We start from the raw sequence: 14,291 nt of genomic DNA on the forward strand, positions 1-14,291 counted from the left end.
GGGACTACAGCATGCCAGGCTTCCCTGTCCATCACCAATTCCCAGAGCTTGCTCAACTCATGTCCATCGAATCAGTGATGCCATTCAATCATCTCATCCTCTGTTGTCCCCTTCTCCTCCTGCTTTCAATCTTTCCCAGTATCAGCATCTTTTTAAATAAGTCAATTCTTCGCATCGCATGACAAAATATTGCAGCTTCAGCCTCAGCATCAGTACTTCCAAAGAATATTCAGGACTGATTTCCTTTAGGATAGACTGGTTGGATCTCCTTGCAGTCCAAGTGACTCTCAAGAGTCTTCTCCAACACGCAGCTCAAAAGCATCAATTCTTTGGTGCTCAGTTATCTTTATAGTCCAACTCTCACATCCATACATGACTACTGGAAAAAAACATAGTTTTGACTAGACGGATCTTTGCAAAGTAATGTCTCTGCTTCTTAATATGCTGTCTAGGTTGGTCATAGCTTTTCTTCCAAGGAGCAAGCTTCTTTCAATTTCATGGCTCCAGTCACTATCTGCAGTGATTTTGGAGCCCAGGAAAATAAAGTCTGCCACTGTTTCCATTGTTTCCCCATCTATTTCCCATGAAGTGATGCGACTGGATGCCATGATCTTAGTTTTTTGAATGTTGAGTTTTAAGCCAGCTTTCTCACTCTTCTCTTTTACTTTTATCAAGAGGCTCTTTAATTTTTCTTTGCTTTCTGCCATAAAGGTGGTGTCATCTGCATAACCTAGGTTACTGATATTTCTCCTTGTGCTTCCAGCTTGTGCTTCATCCAGCCCAGCATTTACCATGATGTACTCTGCAAAAGCAGAGACATTACTTTGCCGACTAAGGTCCGTCTAGTCAAGGCTATGGTTTTTCCTGTGGTCATGTATGGATGTGAGTTGGACTGCGAAGAAGGCTGAGTGCCAAAGAATTGATGCTTTTGAACTGTGGTGTTGGAGAAGACTCTTGAGAGTCCCTTGGACTGCAAGGAGATCCAACCAGTCCATTCTGAAGGAGATCAACCCGGGGATTTCTTTGGAAGGAATGATGCTAAAGCTGAAGCTCCAGTACTTTGGCCACCTCATGTGAAGAGTTGACTCATTGGGGTAGACTCTGATGCTGGGAGGGATTGGGGGCAGGAGGAGAAGGGGACGACCGAGGATGAGATGGCTGGATGGCATCACGGACTCAATGGACGTGAGTCTGAGTGAACTCCAGGAAATGGTGATGGACAGGGAGGCCTGGCGTGCTGCGATTCATGGGGTCGCAAAGAGTTGGACACAACGGAGCGACTGAACTGAACTGAACTCTGCATATAAGTTAAATAAGCAGGGTGACAATATACAGCCTTGATGTACTCCTTTCTCAATTTGGAACCAGACTGTTGTTCCATGTCCAGTTCTAACTGTTGCTTCTTGACCTACATATAGATTTGTCAGCTGGCAGGTAAGGTGGTCTGGTATTCTCATCTCTTTAAGAATGTTCCACAGTTTGTTGTGATCCACACAGTCAAAGGCTTTGGCATAGTCAATAAAGCGTATATTTTTCTGGAGTGTTCTTGCTTTTTCTATGATCCAACAGATGCTGGCAATTTGATCTCTGGTTCCTCTGTCTTTTCTAAATCCAGCTTGAACATCTTGAAGTTCTCGCTTCACATACTGTTGAAGCTTTGCTTAGAGAATTTTGAGCATTATTGTACTAGCATGTGAGATGAGTGCAATTGTGTGGTAGTTTGAACATTCTTTGGCATTGCCTTTCTTTGGGATTGGGATGAAAACTGACCTTTTCCAGTCATGTGGCCACTGCTGAGTTTTCTAAATTTGCTGACATATTAAGTGCAGCACTTTCACAGCATCATCTTTTAGGATTTGAAATATCTCAACTACAATTACATCACCTCCAGTAGCTTTGTTTGTAGTGATGCTTCCTAAGGCCCACCTGATTTTGCATTCCAGGATGTCTGGCTCTAGGTGAATTATCACACCACTGTGCCTATCCAGGTCATTAAGATCCCTTTTGTATAGTTCCTCTGTGCATTCTTGCCATCTGTTCTAGTATCTTCTACCTGTTAGATTGATACCATTTCTGTCCTTAATTGTGCCCATCTTTGTGTGAAATGTTGCCTTAGTATCTCTAATGTTCTTAAAGAGATCTCTATTCTTTCTCACTCTGTTTTCCTCTATTTCTTTACATTGATCACAAGGAAGGCTTTCTTATCTCTCCTTGCTATTCTTTGGAACTCTGCATTCACATGGGTATATCTTTCCTTTTTTCCTTTGCTTTCTTTTCTCAGCTATTTGTAAGGCCTCTTCAGACAACCATTTTGCCTTTTCTCATTTTTTTTTTCTTGGAAATGGTCTTGATCACCGCCTCCTGTACAACGTTATGAACCGCCATCCATAATTCTTTAGGCACTCTGTCTATCAGATGAAATCCCTTGAACCTACTTGTCATTTCCACTGTATAATTGTAAGGGATTTGACTTAGGTCATACCTGAATCATCTAGTGGTTTTCCCTACTTTTTTCTGTTTAAGTCTGAATTTTGCAATGTTAACTCTTTAGAGCTTCTCCATTTTCAGCTGAAAAGAATATAATCAATCTTATTTTGGTATTGACCATCTGGTGGTGTCCATGTGTAGAGTCGTCTCTCATGTTGTTGGAAGAGGGTGTTTGCTATGATCAGTGCTTTCTCTTGGCCAAACTCTATTAGCCTTTGCCCTGCTTCATTTTGTATTCCAAGGCCAGACTTGCCCGTTACTTCAGGTATCTCTTGACTTCCTACTTTTGCATTCCAGTCCCCTATGATGAGAAGGACATTTTCTTTTTGAGTGTTAGTTCCAGAAGTTCTTATAGGTCTTCATAGAACTTCAGCTTCTTGTGGCTCTGCTGGTGAAGAATTCGCCTGCAATGTGGAAGCCCTGGGTTTGATCTCTGGATTGGGAAGATCCCCTGGAGAAGGGAAAGGCTATCCACTCCAGTATTCTGGCCTGCAGAATTCCGTGGACTCTATAGTCCATGGGGTCGCAAACAGTCGGACACCACTGACTGACTTTCACTTTCACTCATCTGAAAATGTATTCCTCCTGCTATATTCCTTTTCTGAGTAAGTTGCACCATTATCTATCTGGATGTACAAGGCAGAAGCTTGGGATTTCCTTGCCCACAGCTCCCTCTGACTCATCTACTAAAATTTATCAGTCACTTATCCAGCGGATCCACACTGGTTGCCTTGTAAAAACACAATGCCTGAAGGACACTAGAGCAAATTGTCAGCTTTTCCATGGTTGAGGCAGGGCTGAGAGCAGTGCCGAAACAGTGTACTGTGTGACTCTGCACAATGGGTGACAGATGACACAATTGAGTGCAGTCCCTGATGGACAGCTCTGGTGGAGGAATACTTGGTGGCTCCTCTCCCAGTGGGAGCACTGCAATACCACCTACTTCACAGTGCAGCTCAGAAACAGATGAGGGGTTCCTACTCCAACAACTAAGGTGCAGACCCTACCCCTGATATGGCTGTGACAGCCACAGGGAAAAGAGGAGGCACTGCTTAACATGCAGGGCAGGTTCTGATCACCGTAAGACAAGTCACACTGCATATCAAGGGGATAAAAGCCAGGACACACTGAGGAAAGAAGCAGCAGTCATCCATACCAAGAACAGCATTGGCATCAACAATATCAAAGCCATTCAGGCTACACAGGGATGCTACCACATCAAATAGCCTTCTAAGACCATGGTAGATAATTGTTTCTCCTAAACTCACAAAGTAAGAGAAACATAGATAAAAGGAAGTAGAGGAACAACTCCCAGCTAAAAGACCAAGAAAACTCACCTAAAAGAACAAATAGCGAAACAGACCTCTTCAGCCTGATAGACACAGAGTGCAAAAAGGAGACAATGAAAGGCTATCAATAAAAATTCAGATTATTATATAAAGAAACTAGAAACTATAAAAAACCAGGAAAAAATAGAAATGTCATTTGCTGAGGCAAAAGCTGAGCTAGAAACAATGAATAGCAGATTGAATAACACAAAATGTATAAGTGATGAATAAATTCCAACAAAAGAAGTAAAAGTAAAGGAGATCAAAAAATATACTTGAAGAAATTATGACTGAAAACTTTCCAAACCTAAAGAAGTGAAGTGAAGTGAAAGTCGTTCAGTCATGTCTAACTCTTTGGACCCCATGGAGTATACAGTCCATGGGATTCTCCAGGCCAGAATACTGGAGTGGGTAGCCTTTCCCTTCTCCAGGGGATCATCCCAACTCCAGGATTGAACCCAGGTCTACCACATTGCAGGCAGATTCTTTACTAGCTGAACTACTGAAGTGAAGTGAAGTGAAGTTGCTCAGTCGTGTCTGACTCTTTGCGACCCCATGGACTGTAGCCTACCATGCTCCTCTGTCCATGGGATTTTCCAGGCAATAGTACTGGAGTGGATTGCCAGGGAAGCAAAAAAAAGAAAAAAAAAAAAGGAAACAGATATTCAGATACAGGAAGAATAGTGATTCCCAGACAATATGAACCCAAGCAGACTTACACCAGACATACTATAAAGTGGCAAAGAAAGAAAGTCAAAGTGTTAGTTGCTCAATCATTTCCAATTCTTTGCAACCCCATAGACGGTAGCCCACTGGGTTGTTCTGTCCATGGAATTCTCCAGGCAAGAATACTGGAGTGGGTTGCCATTCCCTTCTCCAGGAGATCTTCCCAATCCAGGGGTCAAACCCAGGTCTCCTGAATTGCAAGCAGATTCTTCTGTCTGAGCCACCAGGGAAGCAAAAGTTAAATGTAAAGAGAGGATGCTGAAGACAAGGAGAGAAAAATAAAACTTGATTGCAAGGAAATCTCCTTAAGGCAATCAGCTGGTTTCCCTATAAGAATATTGCAGGCCAAAAGGGAGTAGCAAGATACATTCACAATCTTGAAAGAGAAAAATCTGTAACATAAGATACCCTTTCCAGAAAGATTATCACTTAGAATAGAAGGAGAGATAAAGAATTTCTGAGACAGGAAAAAACTAAAAGAATTAAACTAAAATGAACCCTATCATAAAGGAAATATTGAAAGATATTTCCAAAATAGATAAGAAATAAGAATCCATAGAAAAGAGAAAATGAGAATTGAAAAGGAAATTACTTAAGTAAACCAGTATACAGATTAAAAAAATAAATAAATAAAATAAAATTTTTTTTGTGAAAGCAGTGAACAGCAAAAGGGTAAATATGAAGATGTAAAAGAGGACAACAAAGTCAAAAAGTGTGAGGAAGGAGAATAGCAAAATGCAGATATTTTTACAATGCATTTGAGCCTATAAGAAAGTCAGTCTAAAGCAGTTAGATATAGAAAAATGTTAACATACTTGAAAAACAAGATAATCACAAACATACAATAGTTTCACAAAAACCAAAAAACAGAGAACACAAGCATAATTAATACAAAAGGAACTAATCAAACAACAAAAGGAAGAACAAAAAGAAAAAGAAAGGAACAAAGAAGAAATCGACAAAGAAACACAGAATCAATGGGAAAATTAGGTTTAAAATGGCAATAAATACATATCTATTGATAATTACCTTATGTCAATGGCTTAAATGCTCCAATCAAAAGACAGAGTGGAAGATTGGATTAAAAACACACACACGAGTCTAGCTGCCTAGAAGAGAATATTCAGTGCAAATGACAGACATAGGCTGAAAGTGAGAAGATGAAAAAGACATTTCATTCAAATGGAAATTAGAGGAAAGTGGGTGTAACAGTACTCATATGAGAAAAAAATAGACTTTAAACAAAGGCCATAAAGAAAAATACAAAATAATATTATAAAAGAACAAATGCAAGAAGAGTGTATTATACTCATCAACAAATATGCACATTTTAGGGGTATAACTGAATCATTTTGCATCCAAATACATAAAACAAACACTAACAGATATAAAGGTGGTGCAGTGGTAGAGAATCTGCCTGCCAATGCCAGAGACTCAAGAGATATGGGTTCAATCTCTGGGTTGGGAAGATTCCCTGGAGTAGAAAAGGGCAACCCACTCCAGTGATTTTGCCTAGGAAATTCCATGGACAGAGGAGCCAAGCTGTCTACAGTCCATTGGGTTGCAAAGAGCCAGACATAACTAAGTGCAAGATTTTAACACCCAACTCACATCAGTGGACAGATTTTATAAACAGAAGATTAATAACACAACAGAGAAATTAAATGATACAATAGAACAGTTAAGTCTTCTTGATATATATAGGGTATTACATTAAAAAAAAAAAAAAACAGAATACACATTCTTTCCAAGTGCACATGGAACAGTCTCTAAGACTGACCACATACAGGGACACAAGATGATTCTCAACAAATTTAAGAATACGGAAAATATTTCAGCTATCTTTTCAGATCACAATGGCATGAAACTGGAAACCCACCACAGAAAAGAAATAAGAAAAAAAAATGATTACATGGAAACTAAACAACATGTTATTAAAAAATCAGTGAATCTTATAAGTAAGGAAATAAAAGTCGCCTGTATTTCACCCAAGGGCTGTTTTAACAATTTTTGTTCATAGTAATTTTGTAGAAAATTTTGCAGTTTTCCTCAATGAGACTACACACATACATGCACACAATTTTCTATTCTGTAATTTCTCTAAACTTTTAGAATTTTCTCATTTCTTCCTATATTCTTTATATGTGTATTTAGCTTTTACAAATTATTGTATAATACAGTAATGATCTTAATTTACTTTATATTTCTCTTACTATGGAAAAATTTTTAAATTTTTATTTGATAGCATTGCAGTGATATTTTTGTGTATATATCCCCGTGTTTTTAAATTATATCTCCAAAATAGATTTTAAAAATTGAAGCATTAATCAGAGGATTAAAATATATTTATTTAAGTTTATTGACAGAGATTGTTAATTATTTTGCTGTAGATTTTTAAATTTCTATTTTATATTGGAACATAGTGGATTAACAATACTGTGTTAAATTCAGGTGTACAGCAAAGTGATTCAGTTATATATATATGTATATATATGTATCTATTCATTTTCTAATTCTTTTCCCATTTAGTACAGAATATTGAGCAGCATCCCATATGCTATACAGTAGGTCTTTCTTGGTTATAGTATATACATGTCAATCCCAAACTCTCAGTCTATCCCTCCTCCCAATTCTTTTCCCAGTAACCATAAATTCATTCTCTAAATCTGTGAATCTGTTCTGTTTTGTAAATAAGTTTATTTGTATCATGTTTTAAGATTCTGCATATAAATACTATCATATTATATGTGTCTTCACCTGACTTGTTTCACTTAGCTTCACTTTGTCAACAAAGTCCGTCTAGTCAAAGCTATGGTTTTTCCAGTAGTCATGTATGGGTGTGAGAGTTGGACTATAAAGAAAGCTGAGCATTAAAGAATTGATGCTTTTGAACTGTGGTGTTGGAGAAGACTCTTGAGAGTCCCTTGGACTGCAAGGAGATACAACCAGTCCATCCTAAAGGAAATCAGTCCTGAATATTCATGGGAAGGACTGATGGTGAAGCGGAAACTCCAATATTTTGGCCACCTGATGCGAAGAACTGACTCATTTGAAAAGACCTTGATGCTGGGAAAGATTGGAGCCAGGAGAAGGGGACGACAGAGGATGAGATTGTTGGATGGCATCACCGACTCAATAGACATGAGTTTGAGTAAACTCTGGGAGTTGGCGATGGAAAGGGAGGCCTGGCGTGCTGCAAGTCCATGAGGTCACAAAGAGTCGGACACGACTGAGCAACTGAACTGAACTGAACTGAGTATGATAATCTCCAGGTCCATCCATGTTGCTGCCAATGACATTATCTCATTCTTTTTAATGGTTGAGCAATATTCCATTGTATATATGTACTACCATTTCTTTTATCATTCCTCTGTTAATGGATATTTAGGTTGTTTCCATATCTTGGCTATTGTAAACAGCATTGCAATGAACATTGGGGGTGTATGTATCTTTTTGAACCATGTTTTACTCTGGATATACGCCCAGGAGTTTTGCCTCTGGACCACATTGCAGTTCCATCTCTAAGGAACCTCCCCATATTGTTCTCTATAGTGGCCCTACCAATTTACATTCCTTTCAACATTGTAGAAAGGTTCTCTTTTCTCCATACCTTCTTTTTTTTAATATAAATTTATTTATTTTAATTGGAGGTTATTTAATGTTTATTTTTTGCTGATATTTTGATGATAGCCATTCCAACAGGTATGAAGTGATACCTCATTATAATTTTGATTTTCTTTAATTATTAGCAAGGTTGAGCATTTTTACATGTGACTCTTGGCCATCTATATTTTCTTTATAGCAATTTCTAGTTAGGTTTTCTGCCCATTTTTTGTTGTTGTTTTTTTTTTTTAAATCTTGAGCTTCATTGTAGATTTTGGAGATTAATCCCTTTGGTAATATCATTGCAAATATTTTCTCCCATTCTATGGGTTGTTTTTCATTTTTTATGGTTTCCTTTGCTGTGCAAAGGGCTTCCCTGGTGGCTCAGAGGTTAAAGCGTCTGCCTGGAATGCAGGAGACCTGGGTTCGATCCCTGGGTCAGGAAGATCCCCTGGAGAAGGAAATGGCAGCCCACTCCAGTACTCTTGCCTGGAGAATCCCATGGAGGGAGGAGTCTGGTAGGCTACAGTCCATGGGGTCACAAATAGTTGGACATGACTGAGCGATTTCACTTTCACTTTCACTTTGCTGTGCAAAAGCTATTGAGTTTAATTAGGCCCATTTGTTTATTTTTGTTTTTATTTCCATTATTCTAGGAGGCAGCTCAGAAGAGATATCACTGCAATTTTGTCAAAGAGTGTTCTGCCTGTTTTCCTCTAAGAGTTTTATAGTTTTATATTTATCTTTAATACATTTTAGGTTTATTTTTGGGTATGGTGTTAAAAAATGTTCTAAGTTCATTTGTTTTACATGTAGCTGTAGGGTTCCTTCATTGTATAGTCTTGCCTCATTTGTTATAGATTGACCATAGTGTGTGCGGGTTTATTTACGGGCTTTCTACCCTGTTCCATTAATCTACATTTCTGTTTTGTGCCAGTAGCATACTATTTTGAAGACTATAGTTTTGTAGTATAGTCTGAAGTCAGGGAGCCTGCTTCTTCCAGACGTTTTCCTTTTTCAAGATTGCTTTAGCTATTCAGGATCTTTTATGTTACCATACAAATTTTAAGATTTTTTTTTATTTTTGTGAATAATGTCATTGTAATTTGATAGGGACTTCATGTAATCTGTAGATTGCTTTGGGTAATATAGTCATTTTAACAATATTGACTCTTCCAATCCAAGAACATGGTATATCTTTCCATTTTTCTATGTCATTGTCTACTTTAATATAATCAAATAAAAAGCATTTTTTAATATATTGGAAAACTTTCATTTGCAATTTGATTATTATGAGTTACTTTCAAAGTAAATAATCCTTCTGTAAATAAAATATTTATATATTAACATGTATTACATATAAATTCCTATTTCCACATATCAGCTTTATTTACAATGATGCACATTTGCAAAATACAGTGAAGAAGTATATTTCGGTTATTATTAATCTAAAAACAAAAGTATATGATCAAAAATAAGTTCCTTAAAATACTTTTATAATTCATATTCTTTTACTAGATTTAATGTTACTTTTTAAATACATTTATAACACTAAAGAATAAAAATTGTTAAGGAAATGAATTCTCTAACTGAGGAACTGGAGATAATTACAGAATAATTCTTATTGGCTTTTTGCATTATAGTAAGAAAGAATGTACATCAGAGTTTTATTTTAAAATAACATATAATATTGATGTAATAATACAGACATGTAATCTTTAGATTTGTACTGGATGAATTGTATCAATTTATCTCTGAGAATTTCCCAACATCCTGTTTGGATACTTGGGAGTCTATAGTTTAGAGCCCAAAGGAGAGATTTGAATTGGATAAATTTGAGATTCCATCATACAGATAATAATTAAAGCCACACACACACACACACACACACACACACACACACACACACATGCACACACATTATTATATAGAGAGCACTTCAATTTCTTCTAGAAGGAGGTACATTAGACAAAACAAATACATGAATGCTATTAAGCCAGGAATAATATCTTTGCATGTATGTAAAAACCTCTGGCTGAATCAGGGAGGCCATTGTTGTTGCTGTTCAGTCACCCAGTCACATCCAACTTATTGTGACTACATGGACTGCAGCACACCAGGCCTCCCTGTCCCTCACTATCTCCCAGAGTTTGCCCAAGTTCATGTTCATTGCACTGGTGATGCCATCCAGGCATCTCTTCCTCTGACACCCTTTTGTACTTCTGCCCTCAATCTGTCCCAGTATCAGGGACTTTTCCAATCAATTGTCTGTTCATGTCAGATGACCAAAATACTGGAGCTTAAGCTTCAGCATAAGTCCTTCCAGTGAATATTCAGGGTTGATTTCTCAAGACTGACTGGTTTGATCTCCTTGCTGTCCGAGAGACTTTCATAAGTCTTCTCCAGCACCACAGTTCAAAGACATCAATTCTTTGGCATCTTGTCTTCTTTACAATCCATCTCTCACAACCATATATAACCACTGGGAAAATCTCCTCTAGGGAGGCCATTAGATATGTATAAATACATAGATAAGGCTTTGCTGAAGTTTCTAATGTACTGGTCCCTCCCCCTGAAAATATGCACATTTTAGTAAATAAAAGGTATCCGAAAATGTTTTTAAAAGTGAGTCAGTGATAAAATCCAAGAGCAAACTTAAAAATACCTTGAGAAAAATGGCAATGAAGACACAGTCATACAGAATCAATGGGATGCAGCAAAAGTAGTTCTTAGAGGGATGTTTATAGTGATACAAGCCTTTCTAAAACAATGATAAAAGTCGTAAATAAACAACCTAACCCACCACCCAGAAGAATTAGAAAAAGAACAAACAAATGTGAAGTAAGCAGAAGGAAGAAGATAATAAAGATCATAAAGAAAACAAATAGAGATTTTAAAACCACTGGAAGCTTTTGATTTAAATTAGGTCCAGTTGCTTATTTTTGTTTTTATTTTCATTACTCTGGAAGGTGGGTCATTGAGGATCTTGTTGCAATTTATGTCAGAAGGTTTTCTGTCTATGTTTTCCACTAAGAGTTTTATAGTTTCTGGCCTTTAGGTCTTTAATCTACTTTGAGTTTATTATTGTGTATGGTATTACAAAGAGTTGCAATTTCATTCTTTTACATGCAATTGACGAGTTCAGTTTTCCTGTCACCGCTTGTTGCAGAGATTGCCTTTTTTCCATTGTATATTTTTGCCTCTTTTGTTAAAGATAAGGTATCTATAGCTGTGTGGATTTATCTCTGGGATTTCTATTTTGTTCCATTTATCTATATTTCTATTTTTGTGCCAGTACCATACTGTCTTGATGACTGTAGCTTTGTAGTATAGGCTGAAGTTGGGAATGGGAGAAAATGACAGCAAACAAAATAACTGACAAAGAATTAACCTCCAAAATACACAAGTGTTCCATGCAGCTCAATACTATAAAAATGAATAATCCAATAAAAAAGTGAGCAGAAGACCTAAACAGACATTTCTCCAAAGAAGACATACAGATGGCTAATAAACACATGAAAAGATGTTCAATGTCACTCATTAATATAGAAATGCAAATGAAAACCACAATGAGGTATCTCACCAGTCAGAATGGCCATCATCAAAAAGTCTACAAACAATAAATGCTGGAGAGGGTATGGTGAAAAGGAAAATGTCTTACATTGTTGGTGGGTATGAAAACTGATACAACCACTATGGAGAATGGTATGGGGATTCCTTAAAATACTAGAAATAAAACTGCCATATGACCCAGCAATCCCACTACTGGGCATATACCCCAAGGAAACCAGAATCGAAAACACATATACCCCAGTGTCCATTGCAGCACTATTTACAATAGCTAGGACATGGAAGCAACCTAGATGTCCCTTGGTAGGTGAATGGATAAAGAAGTTGTGGATACATATACACAATGGAATATTACTCAGCTATAAAAAAGAATGCATTTGAGTCAGTTTTAAGTCAGAAAGAGAAAGAGAAATGCCATATATTAGCACATATATATGGAATCTAGAAAAATGATCCTGATCATCCTACATGCAGGGCAGCAAAGGAGACACAGATGTAAAGAACAGACTTTTGGACTCATTGGGAGAAGGAGAGAGTGGGATGATTTGAGAAAATAGCATTGAAACATATACATTACCATATATAAAATAGACAAGCAGTGCAAGTTTGAAATATGAAGCAGGGCACCCAAATCTGGTGTTCTGTGACAACCTGGAGGAACAGGGTAAGGAGGAAAGTGGGAGGATGTTCAAGATGGAGGAGACACATGTATACCTATGGCTGATTCATATTGATGTACGGCAAAAACCATCAAAATATTGTAAACTAATTATCCTTCAATTAAAATAAATTAATTAATTTTAAAAACACTAGAAGAAATTCAATACAACCAAGAGTTGATTCTTTGAAAGGGAAAAATTGATAAATTGATAAATTTATTTATCAATTGATAAAATTGATAAATTGATAAATTTCTGTACAGTCTCATCAAGCAAAATTGATAAATTTCTGTACAGTCTCATCAAGAAAGGAAAAGAGAATATCCAGTAAATATAATTAGAAATTAAAGAGAAGAAATCACAACTGATATCACAGAAATACAAAATACCATAAGAGAATAATATGAAAAGTTATATGCCAATAAATTCAACAGCCTAGAAGAAATGGACTCTTTAGAAACATGCAGCTGTTCAAAACTGAAGGGCTGAATCGAACAATTAAATAACTTGGATGAATCAATCACTAAAAGCAAAATAGTATCCATTAAAAAAAAAAAAAAACTTCCTACAAACAAAAGTCCAGAGCCTGATGGCTTCACTGGCAAATTCCACCAAACACACAAAAAACTTCTACCAATTTTTCTCAAACTCTTCCAAAAGACTGAAGAAGAGAAAATACTTTCAAAGACATTCTGTAAAGCCACCATTACCCTGATACCAAAAACAGACACAGACACTACCAGAAAAGATTACAGAACCATATCTTTGATGAATATTGAATTGAAAATTGTCAAAATGTCAGCAATTGAGTTCAACAGCACATTATAAAAAATATCACACACCACAACAAAATTGAAGTCATGGCTAGTTCACAAGGATGGTTCAACACATGCAAATCCATCAATGTGATCCACCACATCAAGATAAATCAAAAACCACATGATCATCTCAATAGCTGCAGAAAAAGGCATTCAATAAAATTCAACATGTGTTCATGATTTAAAAAAAGAACTCGTACCAAAGTAGTTATTGAGGGAACAGTCTCAACATAATAAAAGTTATTTATGACACATCAACATCCAATATGATACTCAGTTGTGAAAACGGAAAACCTTTTTGTTAAAATCCCACTCTCACCACTTATATTCAACACAGTATGTAATTCAAAAAGTTGCATGCAACCCTATCTTCATGGCAGCAATATTCCCAATCGCCAAGACATGGAAACAACATAAATGTCCATTGACATATGAAGAGATAAAGACAATGTGGTACACATACACTATAGAATATTACTAAACCATAAAAAGAATGAAATAATGCCATTTGAAACAACATGGATGGACTTCGAGATTATCATACTAAGTGAAGAGAAAGACAAATATATCATGTCACTTATATTTGGAATCTAAATTATGACACAAAAGTATCTACAAAACAGAAACAGACCCCCAGTTCAGTTCAGTTCAGTTCATTTCAGTCACTCAGTCATGTCCGACTCTTTGCGACCCTATGGACAGCAGCACGCCAGGCCTCCCTGTCCATGGCAACTCCCAGAGTTTACTCAAATTCATTTCCATCAAGTTCGTGATGCAAGGGACACTGGGGTTCATCCCTGATCTGGGAAGGTCCCCATGTGCCGGGGGACAACTGAGCCCTTGCCCCACTACTACTAAGCCTGCGCTCTGGAGCCTGTGAGCTGCAACAACTGAGCCTGCATGCTAGAACTACTGAAACTTGCATGCCCTAGAGTCTATGCCCTGCAATAAGAGAAACCACTGCAATAAGACGCCTGTGCACCACAATGAAGGGTAGCCACTCTTTTCACAATGAGAGAAAACCTATGCAGAGCAATGGAGATCCAGCACAGCAAAAATAATAAAAATACATAAATAAAAGAATTTCAATTTAAACACAA

At 37.0% G+C, this 14,291-nt stretch overlaps 1 protein-coding gene and 1 non-coding gene across 2 annotated transcripts in view; one reads left to right on the forward strand and one right to left on the reverse strand.

The window, feature by feature from the left end:
• Window positions 1–14,291, reverse strand: part of LOC128060038 (phospholipid-transporting ATPase ABCA3-like) — a 212,443-nt gene that overhangs the window by 134,890 nt on the left and 63,262 nt on the right. The window lies entirely within an intron of this gene.
• On the forward strand, window positions 8,518–8,590 carry TRNAS-GGA (transfer RNA serine (anticodon GGA)). The gene has a single exon. It is a non-coding gene; the product is annotated as a tRNA-Ser (tRNA).

The sequence above is a fragment of the Budorcas taxicolor genome, chromosome 2, assembly GCF_023091745.1.
Source record: "Budorcas taxicolor isolate Tak-1 chromosome 2, Takin1.1, whole genome shotgun sequence".
NCBI classification, from domain to species: Eukaryota; Metazoa; Chordata; class Mammalia; order Artiodactyla; family Bovidae; genus Budorcas; species Budorcas taxicolor.